This window comes from Marmota monax, unplaced genomic scaffold (genome assembly GCF_021218885.2).
Source record: "Marmota monax isolate L192 unplaced genomic scaffold, Marmota_monax_Labrador192_F-V1.1 WCK01_AAM20220418_F8-fsc00049, whole genome shotgun sequence".
NCBI lineage: Eukaryota > Metazoa > Chordata > Mammalia > Rodentia > Sciuridae > Marmota > Marmota monax.
This window is the reverse complement of record NW_026694221.1, coordinates 3,037,798-3,061,569: the sequence shown is the minus strand read 5'-3', so window position 1 is coordinate 3,061,569 and position 23,772 is coordinate 3,037,798. Positions and strand designations below refer to the sequence as shown.

At 32.7% G+C, this 23,772-nt stretch overlaps 1 long non-coding RNA gene across 1 annotated transcript in view; it reads right to left on the bottom strand.

Annotated features, from left to right (window-relative positions):
* The window catches only part of LOC124108095 (uncharacterized), a 47,571-nt gene extending 27,653 nt beyond the window's left edge, over window positions 1-19,918 (bottom strand). The window contains exon 1 of the long non-coding RNA XR_006856616.2: window positions 19,741-19,918. This is a non-coding gene — a long non-coding RNA (uncharacterized LOC124108095). The remainder of the gene's footprint in view (window positions 1-19,740) is intronic.
* Between the last annotated feature and the right edge of the window lie 3,854 nt (window positions 19,919-23,772).

Genomic DNA, 23,772 nt, shown 5'->3' with positions numbered 1-23,772 from the left:
AGCCCTATACAGATTCAATGCAATTCCCATCAACAATCCAATAACATTCTTCTCAGAACCAGAAAAAAAAACAGTTCTAAAATTCACTTTGAAAAATAAGTGACCCAGAATAGCCAAAGCAATCCTTACCAAGAAAAGAAAAGCAGGAGACATCACAGTACTAGACCTCTAATTATATTACAGAACTATAGTAACAAAAAAGGCTCTGTACTGTCACCAAAACAGGCATGAACACCAATGGAACAGAATAAAACACACAGAGATAAATCAGTATAAATACAGTTATCTGATACTGTAGAAAAAGGTGCCAAAAACATACATCAGAGAAAAAATAGACTTTTTAATAAATGGTTCTGGGAAAACTGGAAATTCATATGTAGAAAAATGAAATTTAATCCCTCTCTCTCACCCTGTACAAAAGTCAACTCAAAATGGATCAAAGACATAGGAATTAGACCAGAAACGCTGCAACTGCTAGAAAAAAAAAATATAGCCCTAACTCTCTAACATGTCAGCACAGGAACAACTTATTTAACAAGACTCCTAAAACATAAGAAATAGAATTTAAAAATCAGTAAGTGGAATTTCATCAAATTTAAAAAGCTTCTACATAACAAAGGAAACAAGAGTGTGAAGATAGAGCCTATAGAATGAGAGATCTTTTTCCACCTGCTCCTCAGGGCATTAACATTCAGAATACACAGAGAATTCAAAAAACTTAACAAAAAAAAAAAAAAAAACAAATAACCCGAGGAGAATGAATGGAGAAAAGAATTAAACAAACACTTCTCAAATGAAGAAACACAGCCAGGCACAGTGGTGCAAACCTATAATCCCAGCAGCTTGAGAGGCTGAAGCAGGAGGATTCCAAATTCAAAGCCAGCTTCAGCAATTTAGTAAGGCCCTAAGCAACTTAGCAAGACCCTGTCTCAAAAAAAAAAAAAAAAAAACATAAAGGGCTGGTGATGTAACTTAGTGGTTAAGTGACCCTACCCTGGGTTCAATCCCTACTACCAAAAGAAGAAGAAGAAGAAAGAAAAAGAAAGAAAGAAAGGAAGGAAGGAAGGAAGGAAGGAAGGAAGGAAGGAAGGAAGGAAGGAAGGGGAGGAGGGGGAGGAGGAGGAGGAGGAGGAGGAGGAGGAAGAGGAGGAGGAGGAAAGAGGAAGAAATGATCAACAAATACATGAAAAAAATGTTTAACATCTCTAGCAATTAGGAAAATGCAAAACAAAACTACATTGAGATTTCATCTCACTTCATTCAGAATGGCAATGATCAAGAATACAAATAATAATAAATGGTGAGGAAGTGGGGGAAAAAGATTCACTCATACATTATTGGTGGGACTACAAATTAGTGCAAGCACTCTGGAAAGAAGTATGGAGATTCTTCAAAAAACTAGGAATGGAACCATCATGTGACCCATCTTCCCACCCCTCAGTATATATCCAAAAGATTTAAAATCAGCACACTACATTGATGTAACCACATTGAGGTTTAAAACAGCACAATTCACAATAGCCAAGCTATAGGACAAACCTAGATGCCCTTCAACAGATGAATGGATAAAGAAGCACAACTTTATGGCATTTGCTGGTAAATGGATGTAACTAGAGACTATCATGCTAAGTGAAATAAACCAGTCCCACAAAGGTTGAATGTTTTCTCTGATATGCGGAAGCTAATCCAAAATAAGGAGGGTAAGTGTAAAACAAAAACAGAGAGGGAGAAAGAGAAAAGGGAGAGGGGATTTTATCAAAAACAGAGGAAAGGTCAGTAGAATAGATGAAGGGAACAAGAAAAGGGAAAAACAGTAGAATTAATCTGATAAAATTTTTCTATGTGCATGCATGGATGTGGCACAGTGGGTCCCAGCATCTGGTGTATCCACAAGACATTAATTTTAAAAATAAATAAATAAACTGCAAATGGATTGAAGAGTGATTGGTGGAGTGGAGGGAAAGGAGGAGGGAGTATGGGGAGTGCTGGGGAATGAACTGGAGCAGGTTATGTTCCTTCCTTTGTGATAATGTCAGGGTGTATCCTACTGTTGTATATAATTTTTTTAAAAAAATTAATAATGAGTTAAAAAAAAAAGACCACATTCTCAAAAGGTTGATTCTTTAGTGGCCTTCTGGCTCATTCACTCTTTTCTCCTTTCTGGGATACATTTATTTTTAGCACTCTTCAAAGTAAAGTCTCCCAGATCAATTAGCTAGTTTGCTAAATAGTCACATAGGCAGGTACCCTCTGTTCTTTCCTTTCTGTACAATTGCTCACTTCATCTCTTCTATTGTTATGATTTTTATATACATGTAGAAAAAAAGGTATATATTCTATCCTATAACTACAATTTCCCCATTAATACCACACAAATTATTTGCTCATCTAGCACATTTCTGCAAACTCACAATTGGAAAATTTATTAACTAGTAGGGACAAACGTGTACAGGAGCAGAGGCCAAAGTGGCAGCAGCAGCTGAGAGGCAGCTTTTCTACCCTCTGCAAACAGAGCCAAATCTGGGTCATTACATTCAGTAGGAAGCTTTGAAAAACACCTTCCAACTCTGTGTAGCTGGATGCTGAGTGGTTTTTGACCTAGTTTTGCACACCAAAAATGCAAGGTTGCCAGGGCATGGAGACTAGTGTTATATCTGTGCCTCATTGTTGCTAGAAAGATACATAAAAGGTTAGCTTCATGAGTGTTCCAGATCTAGGACACAATAATGTGATTATGTTTGTTACCAGCTCAGTAAAGAAGCAAACGCTCCATCATATTACTTTTTGCAGTTGTAAACAAATTGAAATTGAATTGAGAAGGATTTAGCAATCCCTTCAGTTCCCCTAAACTTATATAGGTTTTTTTCCTGAATTTTGGCCTTGACCTTTCTTAGAGCATTTACTTAAGAAAACTAGAATTGTAAATTTGTTTCTACTCCTTTGAGATATGTTTTTCAAAGGCTTTTGTAAGTTTTATGACTCAATAATGTTTTTCTCAAGAATCTGAAAGCCATATCTTTAAAATGTAAACCTCAGGGAGGATTAGCTCTTCTATCTCTCCATTTCTGTGGAAGAGAAAAAAGCCTAACTTGGGAAGACATTGCTCAAAGTTTTGAAATTAACCCTATCACAAGAAATTAGAAAGCTTATTTTTCCTTTTTGTAATGTAAGGGTAAAAGAAATTGAAGTTAAAGTGTAAAAGTTAAAGTGTAAAAGACCAAGCATTGTAAAGTTTCTAAGCTGCAAGGCCTGAGTTAAAATGTAAAGGATTAGGTATTGTTAGGTTTCTATGTTACCTGCAAAACCTGAAATTCCTGTAGTTGTTAAGACAATGCTTGGAACCTCCCAGTAAATATTTCCCCTGACTGCTTGGTTGTCTAATAACTTAAGGGCTCTGTGTGGTCTTGCACATAGGCCTTGCAGGGCCTGGACCAATCAGTTTGAATGTGTACCCCGTTTAGAACTGACCTATCACCCCCACCTGACCTGTTCCCGCCAATGAATGAACTAATCATGTCTCAGAATTATTGTTTGATTTTCCTGCGGTGTATGATGATTTGTTAAAGGAGACTGTGATGTATGTAAAGTCCCGCCCTCCCAAAAAAAGTGTACTTAAGCAGTGCTCAGCCCCTGCTCGGGGCTCTGGGCTGTTCTCCCTTCTTGAGTGGGCACGGAGCCCTAGCATGCTAGATCAATAAATCCCCTTCTGCCAATTGCATGAGTGGTCACTTGGTGGTCTCTTTCTCCGACGCTTCGCCGGACCCTTACAGTAAAATCAATTATAGCAAACATGAATGGTCAGAGTTCTTACTTTGAATCTAGAACTTAAAAATCTCTCCTTTTGTTTCATCAGAATTAAGTACAGATTAAGTTCTGATCTCCCTTGCAGACTTGAAGAAAGTCTCGCTTAGCTGTTTAACTTCATCTCATTCAATTTTTTACTTTGTAAAATGTTATTTAAAAATTATGGAGGCCAAAAACCAACCAACTCTTTCCATGACATTGATGTTTTGATAGTCTGCACTCAGAGCATTATGCATTTTTTTCTGTTCCATGAGACTTCATTTACTGAGAATTATATTAATGTTAGGAAGTCCTCTTCATGATAAACCAAATCCTCAATGAGAACAGATTCCTTCTAGTTCCATGGCCTTTTGGCTTTGGTGTCTTATCTTCATAATGATACTAATTATTTTTCTGTTACCATAAATGCTAAGAAAATACATTTCCTTAAACAGGGACCCTGTTGCATTGATACTCAGGCTCTATCCTGCCTTTCTCTTCTAATCTCACATGATGACCACAAATTCAGGCAAAATGAGCTACATGACATTTCTAAATATATATACTAATATATATTATTATATTAAACAAATCATTAATCCACAATTAACTGCCTTTGTTTCTTTCACAATATTTGATTATGTCTCCTCATCTCTATTAAATTTGGAAGAGTTATTAGGACATTTTTAAACTAATGCAAATCTTGATAATGTTCCAGGCAGCATGTTTCACACCTTCTAACTCCCTCAACATTTGGCTTTTTATCATATTTCCCCTAACCTAAATCATCTCTTCTCTTGGACTGTGAGCTTCTAGAGAGCATAGATATGATTTATTTATTAGTTTGTACAGATAGTACTTGTACATTAAATATCATTCAACAAATGTTTACTAAATTGGCAAAATTATTTAAATGCATTGAGTATAATAAGGTGCAAAGACCAATAGAATATGTTGACCTAGTAGATCAGGGGAAAAAATGTTTCAAAAAACTCAATTTCACAAATCTAAATATTATTATTGTCTCTTTCAACTAAATTTGTTAAGTCCTTTTAAATGTTTGTGAATGTTTTAACATTAAAATAACATATTGCAAAGGTGAAAGTTATTTGAAACCATCATTTCCAAAGGGAAAGACACTTAGAATCTCTTTCCCACTCTAATTTCTGAGCAAGTATGAACATAAATTCTTATTTAACAATTAGTATGTTCCTTGCTCCTCTTAAAAGTTCATTCCATCCATTCCATTGACATATTTATTTATTTATTTATATAAGCCTGTTTAAATCCTTTGTGGAAGAGAGGAATATATACCTATACATACATACATGTGAGATTTCCAAAACAAATGAAAAGTTTGTCTGAATTTTCCCCATTAGAAAACCTTCAACTGTAAAATCAAAGATACAGGCAAAGATTTTCTCTTTCATTTTAAAACCTTTACTCAAAGAAAATGAGCTAAAATGCATAAAACATCAACATGAAGCTACAGCTTTTTCCCCATACCTATATATACAAATTGGATAAGATCTCAGAGGGCATTGAACTCTATTCCTTCCATACTGATCTTCTCTTACCTGGCTTCACAAACATCACTTTTAAAAATGGGGGCAAAATAGTTAAGAGACTGAACTCAGAACAAGCCTGAGTCACAGGATCTAATTTAAGCCATGAATGTAAAGCATGAAAACACTGTGTCAACCAGAATGCACTGCAAGCACATACTCAAGCACCAACCAATCAATCAATCTATGTACTTATTTATTTATTGCCTCAGGACTTTTATTTTTAAAACTGAGTCATGAAATCCTATCCTACCACTGGTCACAAAGCATTCTGAATCCTACATTTTCTTCCATCATTCTAAATATATTTTTTTCACATTTAGGACTTTAATAATTTTGTGTAAACATTTAGTCTTATTTCTCTATATATACTGACCCACCTTTCACCACACTGTTTGCCCCATTGAATTAAGGTGCCACCTCTATCACAAATTCAAGTTCTGAATATATATTTAATATCTTCGAGATATCTATTATATTTTTGGTCATTTGCCTGTTGTACCAATGTAAAAATCTTTTGTAATATTAAGATTCCATGTCTTTATAATCAATGAGGCAATCCTTTCTATTTTTCATTTTATTTAAATATTAGTAGAGTTTGATTTTTCACAAGTGAAATTTCAAACTTTCTAAAGTAAGTTTTTAAAGCTCACCATAACAATACCTATGAAATTTTATTAAAAATACATTGATTTTTCCTATTTTATTTGAGGAAGACTGAAATATTTTTATATAAACCAATCCATCCAAAAACACAGCGTATCTACCCATGTGTTCATGATGTCTTATCTGCTTTACTGTCAAGTTTAAAAGTTTTCTTTAATATTGCATTATATAGTCTTGCTTAATTCCCATACACTTTTCAGTTCTGCTGGCATTGTGCATAATATATTTTTCAGATTCTACTTTTGTTGTTTAGTCTGGATGATAATAAAATTATTCTGTAATCCCAAGAGATTTTCAAGTCATAAAAGAAAAATGTCAATCTAAATTTTTATCAAGTAAAGATAACTTTTTTGAGATTGCAAACAAAGCTGAAAACAAATATTTTCAGATAAATTAAATCTTAGCCAATATTTTATTCTCAGACATAAACACTACAAGCTATTGTATGGAAATTGTTGCTAGTATTCATACTATTTTGGTTCCAGTAGTAAGTTAGTCTTCATTGTTATCATTGTTTCCCTGATATAATATCCCTTAACCACACCCCCCTCACCACAGTATCAGGAATTGACCCCATGGTCACTTTACCACTAAGCCACATTCATCCATTTTTTTTTTTCATTTTAAGACAGATAGCTAAGTTGCTTAGGGTTTACTAATTTACTGAGGCAGGCCTTGAACTTGCCTGAGATTCCCAAGTGGCTGGGATTCTTGGATTACAGGCATGTGCCACCATGCCCAGCTGTCCTTCATTTCTACATATTTTTATTTTTTTCTCTTTCTTTTAGGATTTTACTAGTTTGATCATAATATCCTAGGTGGAAACTACTTAGTATTTACTGTGCTTTTGATTTTTCTGAGCTGCCCCTTTCACTCAGCATTATAGCCTCCAGTTCCATCCATTTACTGGAAAATGCCATAATTTCATTCTTCTTTATGAGATTTTTGTCAAATTGATTTTTGTCAAATTTAAAATTTTTCTGTGTTGGTACCTATACACAATAGAATATTACTCAGTCATAAAGAATGAAATTATGGTATCTTCCAGTAAATGGATGGAACTGAAGGCTGTCATGCTAAGTGAAAAACAGCCAATCCCACAAAACCAAAATCTGAATGTTCTCTCTGATATGTAGATGCTGATTCTTAATATATGGAATCTGGGAGGCAGTAGAGGTTCACTGAATTGGACAAGAGGAAAGAGAGTGGGGATAGGAATGGAAAAGAGAGTAGAATAAATTGTACATAACTTTTCTATGTTCATATATGAATACATGACCAGTGTAATTTCACATCACGTACAACCACAAGAATGGGAAGTTTTACTCCATGTATGTATGATATATCAAAATACATTCTACTCTCATGTATAACTAGAAATAACAATATTTTAAAAAAAACAAATAATAAAGTATATAGTTTTTTATTATTTGGCAGAGAAATTCCATTTCAAGGAGCAATGCCACTGTACTTTATGCAATATTGTGATTTAGAAGTCATTCTACCTTTGAGACTATTATTGGATTATAAATCTCTTGCAGAAGGCTGGGATAGTCTGGGAAAGCAATAGCAACTATATTACAACTGGAAAAAGTATGATGCTGAGAGGAATAGGTTTGATAGTTAGTGTTTTTAAGCAAAAAAAAAAAAAAAAAACATTAAACAGGCAAAGATAATGTCTTTCTAAGTTAATAAGCTTTCAATTTCCCACTTAAAAAACAATAAGTCCTGGGTTCCGGTAGCTCAAAACTACTGGTCTTTTAAATTATCTTTTTGCTTCTCTTTCTGACCCCAGTGAAGGAATTTTTTAAATTTATTATTTTGATTGTAATAAAGGCTTTCCCACCTTTCAATTCCAAGTTTTTCAAATCTTTCTGCTCTGCTTTCTGCTCCTGATTATCACAATAAAGTGTGGCTAAAAGTCACCAGGTTAAGAAATCCATTGCTTTTAAAATCAGCCTCACTGAAAGTCTCAGGACATGGACAAAATCCAGAAAACTTATCAACCAGAACATAATACGAATGGCCTCTAGTCCAGTTATCATTAGTGTCCTCCTTTTCCTTTAAACCCTCTTGAGCCCTCTCATCACTGTCTATGGTCATATTCGCTGGGAGCCATTAGCCAAGTAGGTATGACAATTTCCTTGCCAGCGTACCCCATGTTGCTTAGTGGAAGGACTCTTGGAAATAGGACATTTTGCAGTGACATTGCATGTAGGTGACCTTGCTCAAGGACCAAGGCGGATCCGAGTTTAGGGTGTTCCCGGTTTAGGATAATCGGGTTTAGGGCGTTCCAGGTTTAAGATTATTCCTGCTGGGAATAGGGCGTATCCTGCTGCCTGAGTTCCCCTTGAGTTCTCACGGGATTCAGACAGTATTTTTTGGGAGACAGAAGCCCAGTGGGGGTGATTTTGGGCAGAGAACGTGGATTTCCCCAGAACGTGATTGTAGACGGCTAGTGTGAGTTCGGGAATAAAGAGTTGCTGTTTGAACCTACAAGCTGTGTGGTGGCTCGTGATTTTGTGCCCAGCCAGACTGCGGCAATATTGGCATTCTGATCTTCTTAGCTCCCACAAGAATTGGCCATTAAGCTTTACTTACAACCACTAAAGCATTTCCAGCTTGCACTGCTACACATCTCAAAATGCCTCCCACCAAATCCAAAAAGCTCCAAAATTTTCTGAAACACATGGTCAGGTTAATCACAGCAACACCCCACTTCTCTGTACCAATTTCTGTTATAGTCAGCTTTTTCATTGCTGTGATAAAAGGACCGTACCAGAACAATTGTAGAGGAGGAACGGTTTAATTAGGGGCTCACAGATTCAGAGGTCTCAATCCATCAACAACCACATCCATTCCTCAGGGCTCAAAGTGAGGCTGAACATTGTGGTGGAACAGTATAGTGGAGGAAAGCAGCTCACATGGTAATCACAAAGCAGAGAAAGAGGTCTCCACTTGTCAGACCAATTCCCACCTCCTCTAGACACAGCTTACTACTTCAGTTACCACTCAGTTAATCTAATTTAATGGTTGAGTTAAGACTCTTATAACCCAATCATTTCTTCTCTGAAGCTTCTTGCATTGTATCACACATGAGCCTTTGGGGGACACCTCACATCCAAACCATAACACATGCCAATTCTTTATTTTCTCAAAGTTTGACAGAATGATTAAAGCACAGATATCTTCAATATTTATTATATACCAATTAAATAGATCACTGCCAAGTAATGAGTTTTGCCTAAAATGCTACATATAACATTATACTATACAAACATAAACTACCATGAAATGGGATAAATATTTTTCCTAGGTATACGAAGCATATCAACATAAAGTTAACCAGTTCAGTCTTAACACATAAAATCTATATCTGTAGGAGGGACACATCCTATAGAGCATAGTACTATTTGACCTATATTAGTCAATTTTAAATCATAAATAAATATTCTCCATCAACTATAACATATAAAATACTGCTAATCCAGTAATAGAAATATAGAATAATTTAGGATGCATTTAGATTTAGTGACACATAAGCTCTAAATTAGATTTTAGAACAGGAGTTTAATGCATAATATAAATTAATATCTTCATATGTACATATTTGGTTTCCATCAGTGCAAGAGAAGCAGAAACAAAAACTGTGTGAGTATATGAATGCAACCACCCTGGAAAATCTCTTGTTGAAGTCACTACAAATTTATTTCCTTACAAATCTATTAAACTTCTCTAAATTTCACCTCAATTTATTATAATGTTTGACATTATTGACCTCCCACTTCTTTAAATCCATTTTTCAGCTAAAGCAGTATAGACTTCTTATCAGCTTACCTCTGATTCAATGACTTCTCTCTGTTCCTACTAATTGACCCTTTCATTGCCATAGGCATTTTTTCAGGCCTTTGTACTTCTCCTTAACAATCATGTTACAGAATCCTTCTTGAGAAGTCACAATAATTAGTGCTATGGTAGTTTTAAATCTAACTTTGTATCTCAATTCCTGTAGAAAACCATCAGATATTCCAGTAGTATTTCACACTACCTAACTAAACTCAAAAGTTTTTTTTTTTTAATACTTTGTTTCTAATTGGTACACTGGCAAAATATGAAACATCCAGAATAGAAATTAGGTGATTGTCATTATGTTTCCTTTTACTTCATTGCCTATATCAAATGTGACATAAAATCCCTTTCCTTTTGTAGGGTTTGCTGTTGCTTTCCTTAGGAGACACAGCAGTGTCTCCAGGGGCAGTGAGGGTAGTACCTAATAACAACAAGATACATGCTTTTTGAAAACCTGCATTAGGCTCAACAGGAGCAGCCATGGGGGCTGATATGATTCTGTTACTCTCACTTCATCTTCCCCAGCTTTCAACCTCTGGGTGGATTCAAAGGCAATGATTGCTAGAACCAGAGTATTAAGGGCTGCCCCCTGGCTTCAGGGTGTGACTAATAGCAATCAGTCTTGCTTCAGAGCCTGGGAGATAAACATGAAGTAAGACTCTTTCCTTAATTTATTCCTTCCTCTACTCTTCCTCACTTTCTTCTAAGAGCACTCTATAAATAAATAATGCACACCTGAATTACAGGCTCAGGCTGTATTAATAGGAAACCTGACTATGACACCATTCTTCAAAGTATTTCTCAGTTAATCTCTCTATATTCATAGAGCCCTAATTTAATGCCTGGCCTGGATCAACTACAACAGCTTCACAGATCAGTAACTAGTTTCTGCTGGGAATCATTCATATATTTGTTAAAGTTGCACCATATTCAAAGAGAGCTTTCTAAATTATGATAGTCTATTGTAGTTGCTAAAAGCATCTCTGTACCAAGATTGCCTGGGTTTGGATTCTACTTTCACTGTTATTGACTGCATAATTTGAATGAAATTCCTAATTTTCCATTACTCAGTATTCTAGTCTCTAAGAAAAATATGGAGAAAACAAGGATTTCCTTTTCCTTCAAGACACATGCAAAGCACTTCAAACAGAGCTTGGCATGTGATTAACACTGTGCATATTAACAAGCATTATCATTTTATTTATTTATTATTATTATTAACTTATTTATGTTACTCCCCTTCTCAAGAATCTACATTTGCTCCTAATTGTGCATAGTGTTTCAAATTCAAAACTTCCCTACTAGTTTTCAAGGTCTATATTAATCATCTCCGTCCCACTTTTATGGCTTAAGTTCTCACTATTTCTAATATTAACTCTTCTACTTTCACCAAACCATTATCATTATAATTTTCATAAACACAAATTCTTTAGTTCTCTATTTTTTCCATAGTAATCTCATCTTTCTAGATACAACACACCATTTCTTCTCACAAGGTTGACCTCAAATGCAATTTTTCTGAGAATCTTTCAAAACACATTGCCATGCTGTTAATTATTTGACTGTGTCTCACATTTGACAGTAGAACCATATTTTCATTTCGGTTATCTGCAAAGAAAATAATTTCCTTAATTATTTGATAGGCTTCTCTTAATTAATGAATTTCTCTTAACTAACTAATTTCCTATTGTAGGGTTTGCTATTGCTTTTCTTAAGAGACACATATTGGAAACTCCATGAGGAAAAGCATCATGTTTTATAATTATTATACATCACAAACACTGGTCAAACTAGCATTGACCAGTGTTAGTATATGTTAACAAAATGTTTTCCTTGATAAGTACAAAGAACTAATTTCACATTTTACTGAATATCAACAGTAGGCATAAACATGACATTAAAATGATATCCAAGTCATAGGGAAAACAAAAAAAAAATAAAGTTCAGCTTCTCTAATTCTTTTTTTATTCTTTTTAGTTATACATGATAGTAGAATCTATTTTGATATAATTATGAAAGCATGAAATATATATTGTTCTAATTTCCCTAGTACCCTTCATTCCACCTACTGTTCCCTTCCCTCTATTGATCTTTCTGCCATTTACCCATAGTTTTTTTTTTTTAATTAATTTCTTATGGATATACATAATGATGAGATTCACCATAGTTATATTCATATATGTACATAGGAAAGTTATGTCAGATTCATTCCACTACTCTAATTCTTATGATTTAGATACAAAGTGCCCCAAAAGGCTCATGTGTGAGACAGTGCAAGAATGTTCTAAAGTAAAATAATTATGAGTGTTGTAATCTATCCAGTGGATTAATCCATTGGTATAGACTACTTGAGAAGTAACTAGAAGCAGGTAAGGTAAGGCTAGAGGAAGGAAGCAGGTAAGGTAAGGCTAGAGGAAATAGTTTACTGAGGACATGATTTGGGGGGTTATATTTTGTTACTGGTAAGTCGGGGGAGCTCATTCACTCTTGAGATCTCTCTCTCTCTCTCTCTCTCTCTCTCTCTCTTTCTCTCTTCCTGATTGCTATGTCCTGAGCTGATTTCCACTGCCACATTCTACCACTATGATGTTCTGCCTCATTCTGGGCCCAGAGCTATGGAGTGGTTGACCACGGACTGAAACCTCTGAAACTGTAAGCCAAAATAAATTTTTCCTCCTTTAAACTGTTCTTATTGGGTCTTTGGGTCACAATGACACAAAGATGACTAAAACGCTAATCCATTTATTTTCCTCAGGTACAAAGCTATTACAAGTATAAAGCTAAATGAGAGATTTACATGGTTGTTAGAGTTAATAAAATGGAAGAAATTAGTTATTTCTTTTTTATCAGAAACATTCCATCAGCACAGAGAAGCAATGCTATTTGTCTGTTCCTGGGTATTAATATCTAAGTTACTTATGAAAGTAATTTCTTTTTACTGCATTTAATATGGCTTAAGAGCTACTAAATGCATCATCTCAGTTTTATTAGTCTATATTATATTGGTGCATTTAAGGAACACTAATATATAAGGTGAGGAATTATTAATCAATGCGTACTAAGTTATATTTAGACAGGAATAAGAAGTTCTGATATGCTATTGCACCACAGGATGACTGTACAGAGAAATCTCAAAAAGGTAAAGCGAAATATTTTAAATGTTTTCACAACAGAGAAAGGAGATATGTTTAACTTAAATATTACACAGTCATACATATATTAAAACATCAATCACATGGTGCCCCAATAATTGTATAATTTTTATGTTTACTGTCTCACTTAAAAGATTAAAATAATTTAATTTTAAAAATAAGTAGGTAGATAAAATATAGAGAAGCTTAACAAATATATCTAAAATTATTTATGGCTTTTTAGAAATAAATCTCTAATTTTCTTACAATATCTGTTGAGGTCTAGGGTTTATTGTGCTTAAACCAAAACATGAACTTGTCACTTTTCCTCTCCATTAATATTATGACAGGTCATTAATTTGGTGACCAGTAAAATGTCATATTTTCAGCATATCATGCTGACGTGGCACCCCCTTTCTCCACAGAAAAGCCTCTTCATCATGGCTGATTTTAGGACTGTCAGCAAGAGTCTCTGCAAAAGAGTTCAATGTAGATAAACTTCCTATTTTCATGTCACCCTGTTTACTTGGCCACTGGCCAAGAAGATACCAGCACTCCAGGGGCTTGACACCCCCTTACTAGTTTTTCACAAACATATCCAGTATAGTACTTTAAATAAATGTGCAAACAAGGCCTCTGGCCTTGAGCTGGGCTTCACAGAGATGTCTACATTTTTAAGATAAGTTACAAATGGGCCCATGGTAACAGCTGGCAGGGGGAGGAAAGAAAGGGGAGAAGAAGCTCTCCCCTTCTCAGGTGTTGTCCTTGAAGAGTTAACTTGCCCAGAACAGTGAGAGAAAAAGCTGCTTTCATGTGAACTTTTGCAAACTGTGAACTTCTGATCCCCTCCCCTTATATGCTGGGTTTAAAATTCTGAAAGTCCCTGAACTCAGGGTTCAGGGGATTGATTGATTACAGCAAAAGCTGTGCCCTCTGAGCCTGGCTGCAGCCAAATAAAACTGTTTTCCTGCTATCTTCGGTGCCTTGCCTCATTTGTCCCTACAACAATGCTATACTGGTTATTGTACTGTGGACTTGTTATTATACTATGGTTATTCTTAAAGGGAATTTTTTCAAATACTATACTGACTATATTGTGTGTTCTTATTTTCTGATTTTGCATATATTCCTGACTTAAAATTGTCCTTCAGGCTCTCCCAAGTATCTTTTATACTAATGAGTTCTTGTTTTGTTTTTTAAGCAAAATCAAATGACATTTTTTTCATCTTTTCACCTGGTAAAAATAGCATTAAGATTCTACTTAAAATTTTTTTCATTGAAAACATAAACAAACTTTTATATAACAGATCAGATAACTATTTCTTGGTAAAGGAAATAGAATGGACTGTGGTAGTGTACACGTGAAGTAGGATTCATTGTTTTTTCCAAATGATTCTAATATTTTTGAACAATAAGGTTTTTCTTATTCTTTAATTTAAAAAAAATGAGTTTTACCTCTCAAAAAATAAAAGAATTAAAATTCTCCCATTTTAGCCTTCTGAAAATAAATTACTAAGTACCATTAACACTAAGACTTGTAAGGAAGCCAAAGCACCATGAAGAAAAAGTCTTTTTCTGTTTTTTTCTTTTCTTTTTTTTTTAACTCAGATACCTGAGAAGTCCTGTTTTTGAAGCAAAAGTATCTTTTTTCATACTTCTTTTCATAGTATAGCAGAATAATTAAGGACTGAATTTTGGAGCCCATGTAGACTTGATTCAAATTCCGAGTATGATTTTATTCTCTATGAAAGAAGGTCAAATTGTTTAATCTAAGGCACAATTTCTTTTCTAGTAATACATGGAAAGTTTTCTTATGAACAAAAGCATACTAAAATAATAAATATATTTTTGAAACTATATGATTATCAAATATGTAAAAGGATGAAAATAGAATACAACACATCTTGAAAGATCCAATATTTCTGTCTGTAGAATAGTAATCTTCTTGTCATCATCAAATATAATTCGACCATAAAATTAGCAAATATAATTTGATCATAATTGATCATAATAGTATTTTATTAATGATTATATTTGATCATAATCATTATATTTGATCATAAATTTAGTTCATGATTATTTGAAAGAGTTCAACTAATATATATTTATACATATCTTTTTCAACTCCTTAAAACAAAGGGCAAACCCATCCTTTATCCTGCTATATGGGCCCTATTCTCCAGAATTAACATGTACATCCTTCCAAATTTTCTATAAACATTGTAAATAACATTATTTCCAACTCAGAATATGTTAGCTATAATATTTTTCCACTTATATCTACTCAACACAATTACTTTTAATAATGGTTAAAGTGGGATAAAAATTTAACAAGCTGAACCTACATATTTCAATACTTACCTGTGTATTATATCAGAAAAGACACTGAAAATCCCATAATTGTCCTACTATTAAAAATTCAAGTATGTCAAAGTTAATGTTGATTTTATCTTTCTAATTTTCATCTGTCATGCCTCATTACAGGTAGCCTATCTATTAAAAAAATCCACTCTGTTTGGTATTCAGATGTTTACATGCAAATATTTTGGTTCACTTGTTGATAATCAATTATGACGGGCAATTTGTGAGAAATCTATACTTATCTTAAGATTTTTGTGAGGGCTGAGAACAAAAGTGAATTCAGAACTTTGGGTGTTTTACTTCCAAAAATGTATTAATGTATTACCTAACCTAATTATTATTCCGAAAGAATAATAGGTTAACCAACACATTTATTTTCTAATTTACTTTCTTTTACCTAACCTGATTATTATTCTATCTAAAAACAATACTAGCAGTAAATTAATATATCAACAGAGACATGACATTTTATAAATGGATTAATAATTGTGACATACATAAATTTAGAAACTCATATATAACATAGCCAGCATTCAAATAAAGTATTTTATAATGGGGAATCCTAAATTCGGATAATTTTTTAACTTGAAAAAGATTTATTTGTAAATTTTGAATGATGTGATATATATAAATTAAATATGATTTTTACAAATGAATATTTAGTGATTGCTTATATTAGCTTTTGATATCTTTCCTGAAAGAACAGTGGACCATAAGACAAATTACTCAGATTAGGCCTTGACTTCCTTAATAAGACTCCTATAGCACAAAAATTAAAATAAAAAAATCAATAAATGAGATGGATTCAAACTAAAAAGTTTCTTCTCAGCAAAAGAAACAGTGAGGTGAATAGAGAGCCTACAGAATGAGAGCACTACAGATAGAGCACTAATCTCTAGAATATATAAAGAACTCAAAAATCTTAGCCAAGGAACTGAACAGACATTTCTCAAAAGAAGATACACAATCAATCAACAAATATATGAAAAAATGTTCAATGGAAATCAAAACTAGAGATTTCATATCACTCCAGTCAGAAAGGCAACTATCAAGAATATCAAGAATACAAACAACAATAAGTGTTGGCGAGGATGTGGGGGGAAAGGCACACTCATATATTGCTGGTGGGACTACAAATTGGTGCAACCAATATGGAAAGCAGTATGGAGACTCCTTAGAAAACTTGGAATGGAAACACCATTTGACCCAGCTATCCCACTCTTCAGTCTATACCCAAAGGACTTAAAATCAGCATACTATAGTGACCCAGTCACATCAATGGTCATAGTAGCTCAATTCATAATAGGTAACTATGGATGCAACCTAGGTGCCATTCAATAGATGAATGGATAAAGAAAATGTGGTATAGATACACAGTGGAATGTTATTCATAATTAAAAGAGAATAAAATATGGTACATGCAGATAAACGGATGGAGTTGGAGAATATAATGCTAAGTGAAGTTAGCCAATCCCAAAAAAACAAATGCTGAATGTTTTTTCTGATTTAAGGATGCTGATTCATAATGGGGTTCGGGGGGCATAGGAGGATTAGATGAACTCGAGATAGGGCTAAGGGGAGGAGAGAAGGGAGGGAACATGGGAGTAGGAAAGACGGTGGAATGAGATGGACATCATTACCCTAAGTACATGTATGAAGGCACAAATGGCGTGACTCTACTTTGTGTACAACCAGAGATGTGAAAAATTGTGCTCTATGTGTGTAATATGAATTGTAATGCATTCTGTTGTCATATATATCAAATTAAAATTTAAAAATAAGTAAAATTTTAAAAAGACAAATTACTTATTTTTACATTATTTAAGATTATTATATTTCAAAAACACATTTCCCAGTGCTAATGATTACATACCATAAGTAATTTGCCCTAAGACAACACTCAGCTATATTAATCAAAAAGAAGGAGAAAGTTTTAAATCCATTTGTTTGTTTCCTACTCATGTGATAATTATTTGCTTTAAGCCAATAGCTAGTTTTACATCAATTACAATTTTTCATTGTGCAAGTATATAAACAAGGCAGTACAATATACCTACAGTTTTTCAAAGCCATTTTTTAGGTTTCCCACAGATACTTTCACATATTTATTAGTATTAATTTAACCTATAATTATAAAGATGCAAATTGTTTATAATATATCGCTATAATTTTAAACCATAATGTTTTCTAAAATATTAGTTGGGAAGACATTAAACCATTAGGTTGAGATAGCTCCGGCATTCCAGATTTCTATACATGCAAAGCCCAAGTTGGAATAGCTTAGAATTTTCCAACTAATCTCTAACTAGGCCACTAGTCCTCCCTAACCAATCTAATACTTTCTTGTTTCCAGGAACACCTTATGAAAGTTTTCCTTCTAGCTCTTTTGGTGAGGCTCTGATTAATGTATTGATATCTGTCCAAATAAACTTTAAAATTTTAGCGTGCCTAAATCTATCTTGAAAACAATGTAGAATACTATGAATATAGGAGAACTGCATAATGTATTCCTTAAAAATGTTTCAAATGAGAAAGAAAATGTTAACTTATGACTATTAAAAGATGACTAGATAATATAAATTATATTCCACTGCTCTTTTCTTTTAAAATAAGCATGTATGTGTTATACTTTTGAGCTGATTATATGTTACTTGTCTACTTAAACATACATATGTACATATATAAATATTTAATAAATTTATGAGTTAAAAGAAGTAAATTTAGTTATATAAGGAATAAATCTTACTCTGAAGTATGTAATAGAATTTTATCTTAATGCTAGTTCAGAATAATGTATTTTAAAATTTTATTTATTTATTTATACGTGGTGCTGAGGATCAAACCCACCTGCCTCACAAGTGCCAGGCAAGCACTCTACTACTGAGCTACAACCCTAGCCCAGGATAATGTACATCTTGACACATATTACATCATTGAATAGTTCTTTCAACAGTAATTACTAATAATTAATTCAGCTTTACAATAATATTTTTTAAATAAATATGAATAATATAGAAGAATACTGGACCCTACATGACCTAGATTATTTATTCAATGTTATGATCTTTACCAGATATTTCTAGATGGTAGAAATATAGTCATAGTAGAAATATAGCCATATTTTTCAAAACCTTTTTAATAGTCCATACATAGGTATGTGTGTGTGTTTGTGTATCTAGTTATATATAACTTTAGTTACAGAGAAACATATATAGCCATAGATATAAATAAATACAGATGTTTATATAAAATACAAATAAAACCATTTAATTTTTAAAATATAGGGAGGAGAATATTGAAAACATTTTCCTACTTGGATAATTTATAGTTTCTATTGATTTATTATTATAAAATGTGACATACATACAGATAATCTAAAACTTTTTGCACATGTATAGTCATGCCTCAGTATCTACAGGGGATTAGTTCCAGGAACTTTAAGGGCACAAATCTCCAAGGGTGCTCAATTACTTTATATAAAATTTTGTAGTATTTTCATATAACCTATGCATATCCTCCCAGGTATTTAATACATTAATAGATTATTTATAATTCCTAATACAATGTAAACACTCTGTATTGTTTATGGAATAATGACAAGGAAAACATTCTGTAAACGTTCAATAAAGATGCAATTTAAAATAAAATTTATGATCCATGGTTGGTTGGCAAAAACAGATATGAAGATTTGACTGAATTGCTCTTTAAAGTAACCAGAATTTCATTTTTCACTTAAAACTAAAAAGAATTAGAAAAGTTATATACAAAATCACCATCCAATTTAATGGATTTCCTAAAGTAAACTTGGAATTATCAACAGTAATTTTTTTAAGAATATTGAGAAGTAGTAGCCTTCAAACACATTAGACTTTAATAACATGGGGTATCCTAGAAGCTAAATTTAATAAATGCAAAATAAAGTTGTCAATATGAATTTTGACATCAACCTTCAATTACCGAGTTAAAATCATATATATATATATATATGTGTGTGTGTGTGTGTGTGTGTGTGTGTACACACACACAATAACCTGACTTTTTAAATTTTTTGAGAATAACATACCTCATTTTAGGCATATTTCTTAAATGATATTTTCATTTAGTATGATTATCAGTTACAAAAAGTAATATTTTCCTCTAAAGTTATCATCAATTATATATCATTAAATCTTTATATTTGTTTTATTTCCTAAAAAAGATGGTTCAGTATAAAAAAAGGCATTGTAACTGTTCCCAAAAAATAAATAAAAACAACAAAAATTACAAGATATCTTAGAAATGTCCATCCTTATTCCTGTAATGATAAAATATTCTGCAATCTTCAAATCAGTCTATCACATTTAAACATATGAATGCATATTCCCAATAAAGAGAGACTAACATACCTGTGTGCAGGTATCTTTCAGTTCCCAGGAATCAGGATAACATTACAGAGTTAGTTGCTTCTGCTTCAAGTAACTTACTGTCTTTCTGAAGGTTTGCTCAGCATGATGAACAGCTTGATAGAATTCTTCAGAGCTACTGGAGTCCAAATCACTTTGAGGTGTTAGTCAAAGGCTGGTTAATGAGGGCCTGTAAATCACAGACACACAAGACTGTGTTTATACAAAGTACTACTAATCATCAAGTATAATATGTAGATTTTTTAGAAAATTTTAGGAAAAAAGTCCAGCTGAATTTATTTTCAAGAGTTTTTTTTATACAAACCTAATGAAACAATTCCAAACAATCTAATTCAGGTCAAATGATTTGATGGGAGAAGAAATAAATGAATTGAAAATTATAAATTTTTGTTTTGTAAAAGATGTTAAGATAGGATTTTTGTATTTTTTAGCATATTAGTCAATCTGAAAAGTCACAAAAAGTTATTAAAATTTATTCTAAAATCAATTAACAAGGAAATGTTACAATGTGTTAAAGGAAATGTGTTATATGTAAACAATAGAATACTGTTCAGCCATAAAAAAATGAAATCTTGTAATTCGAGGCAGTATGGATGAACTTGATGGACATTATGTTTAGTGAAAATACCCAGTATAAGCAAAAGTATAGGCTATTCTCTCTTCCTAAACATATTCTAAAAATCCTAAGTACAATATTAGGAACCAAAACCAAAAATATACAATAAAAAATGATAATGAATCACAACTAATTGTGATGAATTTAAAAAGCATGTTTTTTTGGAAGTTCTTGTCAGTATGATGTGAATAAAAAGTGAACCTATAATTGTTAGATAAGAAAACACATTCCAACCCCAGGATATGGTCATTTCTCAGCATTTATTTTGAGAGTCAGGTTCAGGCATATGCAGCAAGAACAGCAGAATTCATGTACACATTAATCAGAAAGTCACAAAATGTCTGCAAGGTACATTTTTAAAACTAGAAAGAATATATCATTTGCTCTCACATCCCTACAGAAAATGGAGTCAGGATTGTAGGTTAATAAGAGACAAAAATTGCCCCAAAAGAGTCCCAGATATTTTTGATACAGTACCCCAGAACACATGAACAGGATCTAAAATTCAAGAAACTACAGTCTGTCAGAATGACTCCAAATTAATTTTTATAGGGGGTTTGAGACAAAGGCTGCATCCAGATGCTTATGTTTGTTACCATAAAATATTGAAATACCTAAGGCAGAAATTTACACACTTCACTAAAAATTTCATAATCTGGGAAACGTTATCAAGAAAATAATCTACTATCCTTTATCTTTAAATCATCCAAGACATGGTAGGGGCAATATTAAAACAAATAGTGAAAAAACAGAATCTTACAATTTTAGAGCTTAGTGAGAATCTAGAAATAAGAGTATATACTATTTGATAGAATTTATTGAGGGCCAAAATGTTAACCACTGTCAAGATAGAATCTTCTTTTTTGTAATCTAAATACACTTGAGCCTTTTCTAAAAATTTTGAAAGTAATTTAAAAGAATAAAAGATTGGAGAGCTAGAAACTAGACTCCAAAACTTTTTTCCCCTAAATTCAAGTTTTCTCCTAGATTTTTTTTCCTAAAAGTTCTCATGCTTTGATCCTATCCATATTATATCTGAGACTAAGTCAATTTTCTTCAAGGTCATCCAATCTGTCTGATAAATGGTTATATAGGTTTAACTTGATTTTCACTCATACAGTTCCTCATAAATCATTTCCTGATCTCAAATGTGGGTAGGCTTTATTCTCTTTGACCTTTGTTTCAAGATGGGATTTAAAAATGAATTTCCACATCCTAACACTCATGATTTTTAAGCTAATCTTTAATATTTCACTTCCCTCTATCAAATATCAAATCAAATATCTTATTAATTTGACAAATAAGACCTAAAAAGTTTTGAAAATATAAAGTCTTTAACATATTTCCTATTTGTAGTAAATAAAAATTATCTCATTAACAATATTTCCTATTAACATTAAACTAAAATTACAAAATAAATTTACAAGCAGTTTTTTGTTTCCCTGAGTGATGTTATATTTTGTTTTCAAAAATATATATATTATTTGAAAGAACATTTCTCGAATATCAAAGGAATAACCCATATTTATATCATCTTGGGCAGCAACCTGAAAATAGTGAAAGATGTGTTGACTGTTTTAGCCTAGCGATATAGTAAGCATTTCAGATAATGTATTGCTTCAGAATGTTTAGTTTAAAATGCTTAATATTTTGGGCTTCAGAACTTTTTATTTAAAATGCTTAATATTTTGGGCTTCACAATGTTTTGTTTAAAATGCTTAATATTTTGTAGCTCAGTGGTAGGGTGCTCAACTCACATCTGGAAGGCTCTGGGTTCAATCCTCAGCACCACAATAAAAATAAAATAAAGGTATTGTGTCCATCTACAACTAAAAAAAAATATTTAAAAATAAAATACTTAAATACTTTATGTGAGGCACATATTTTAATTGAAAGCCATAAAGTCATTATTATAAAAATATTAAAGTCTAAAAAGTGACCTAAAATAAAGAGAAAAAAGAAATTTAAATAAATAATAGGCCACTTTGCAGTGTAATATTAAGTAACAAAAACATCATCTTTACATATCAATATCAAACGACAAACCGTATTCAAAATAAATGCTTAGTTATGTTAAACACACTAATTTTTATATCTTTTAATAAGTTCCAAAAGAGAGGTTAGATACAGGAAATATTATAATACATGAAGTTCAAGCAGCAGGTACTGTTACTTAGAATGAAGAAAAATGAATATAGTCATTAATGTTCTTCTGGATACAATTTTACTTTATAAGATAATTGGAATTTTAAGTAAGGCTTTTTATCAGAGTATTGAAACTCGTGTACACACACATACACATACACACACACATACAAAAGGGTGGAATAGAAAAATAAATAAAGAAATTTGATTTACAAACCAAAGAAGTTGTTTATGTATTCTCAATATATCAGTTGGTTCTAGCTCTCCATGTGTCTATAAAATGGAGTATCACTTTTAAAAAACTCCTGATATGATGCTCATGGAAATAAATAGGTATATATTTTAATACACTTTTTAATATAAGTTTTAAGTTTATTTTCAAAGAAACGCTGGGTGTGAAAATGTAATTATATGTATTACATACATGTCAATATGGTGCAACATGTTCCTTGAAAAAATTATACGTATAAAAAACAATCCTACAAAACAAATCATGCATTTGTTTCTGTTATTTAATTTGTGGGGGGTGAGGGGGACACCACACTGTTTTATTTCAACCTTCAAACAACATAAGAGGTGACAGCTTCTGACACCAAACCATGCAAGTAATAATAAAGAACATTAAAAATTTTAACAAAAAGAAAATCACTTATAAAAAAAACAAGGACTTGACATTTCACAACTGTCCACTGGCAGTATTCTGGTTAAGTAATTCAACAACCGGGTCTGAACAAACCCCTGACCCTCAGGGAAGCATCATGTTCTTCTGACAATTCACAATCCTGGTCACCACACGCCACACTGCTCCACTCCTATAAACAGGATTAAAACGTCACTAGACATTGTGGGGCATTGCAATTAAAACTACCTACAAAACAGAGTAGCAGAAAAGAAGAAAGTCAAACTCAGAAAGTCAGGGTCATATGTTTTCTCTCATATATGGAAGCTAGAAAAAAAAAAAAAAAAAGGAAACGAAAGGTGTATGTGGTGCGTGTGGTGGGGGGAAATCTCATGAAAATCAAAGGGAAATCAGTAGATACAAGGGACCAGGGAGGGGGGAGAGGGTTAGTGCTGGGAAGTGATATTGGTCAAATTTTATTGTCATATTGTGTGCATATGCGAATTTGTAACAACAAATCCCATCATTATGTACAACTATAATGCACCAACTTAAAAAGTCGAAAAAATTTTAAATGACATAATAACAACACTTAAGAAGACTGGACTTAACTGCCCCTACCTGCCTCCCGCGC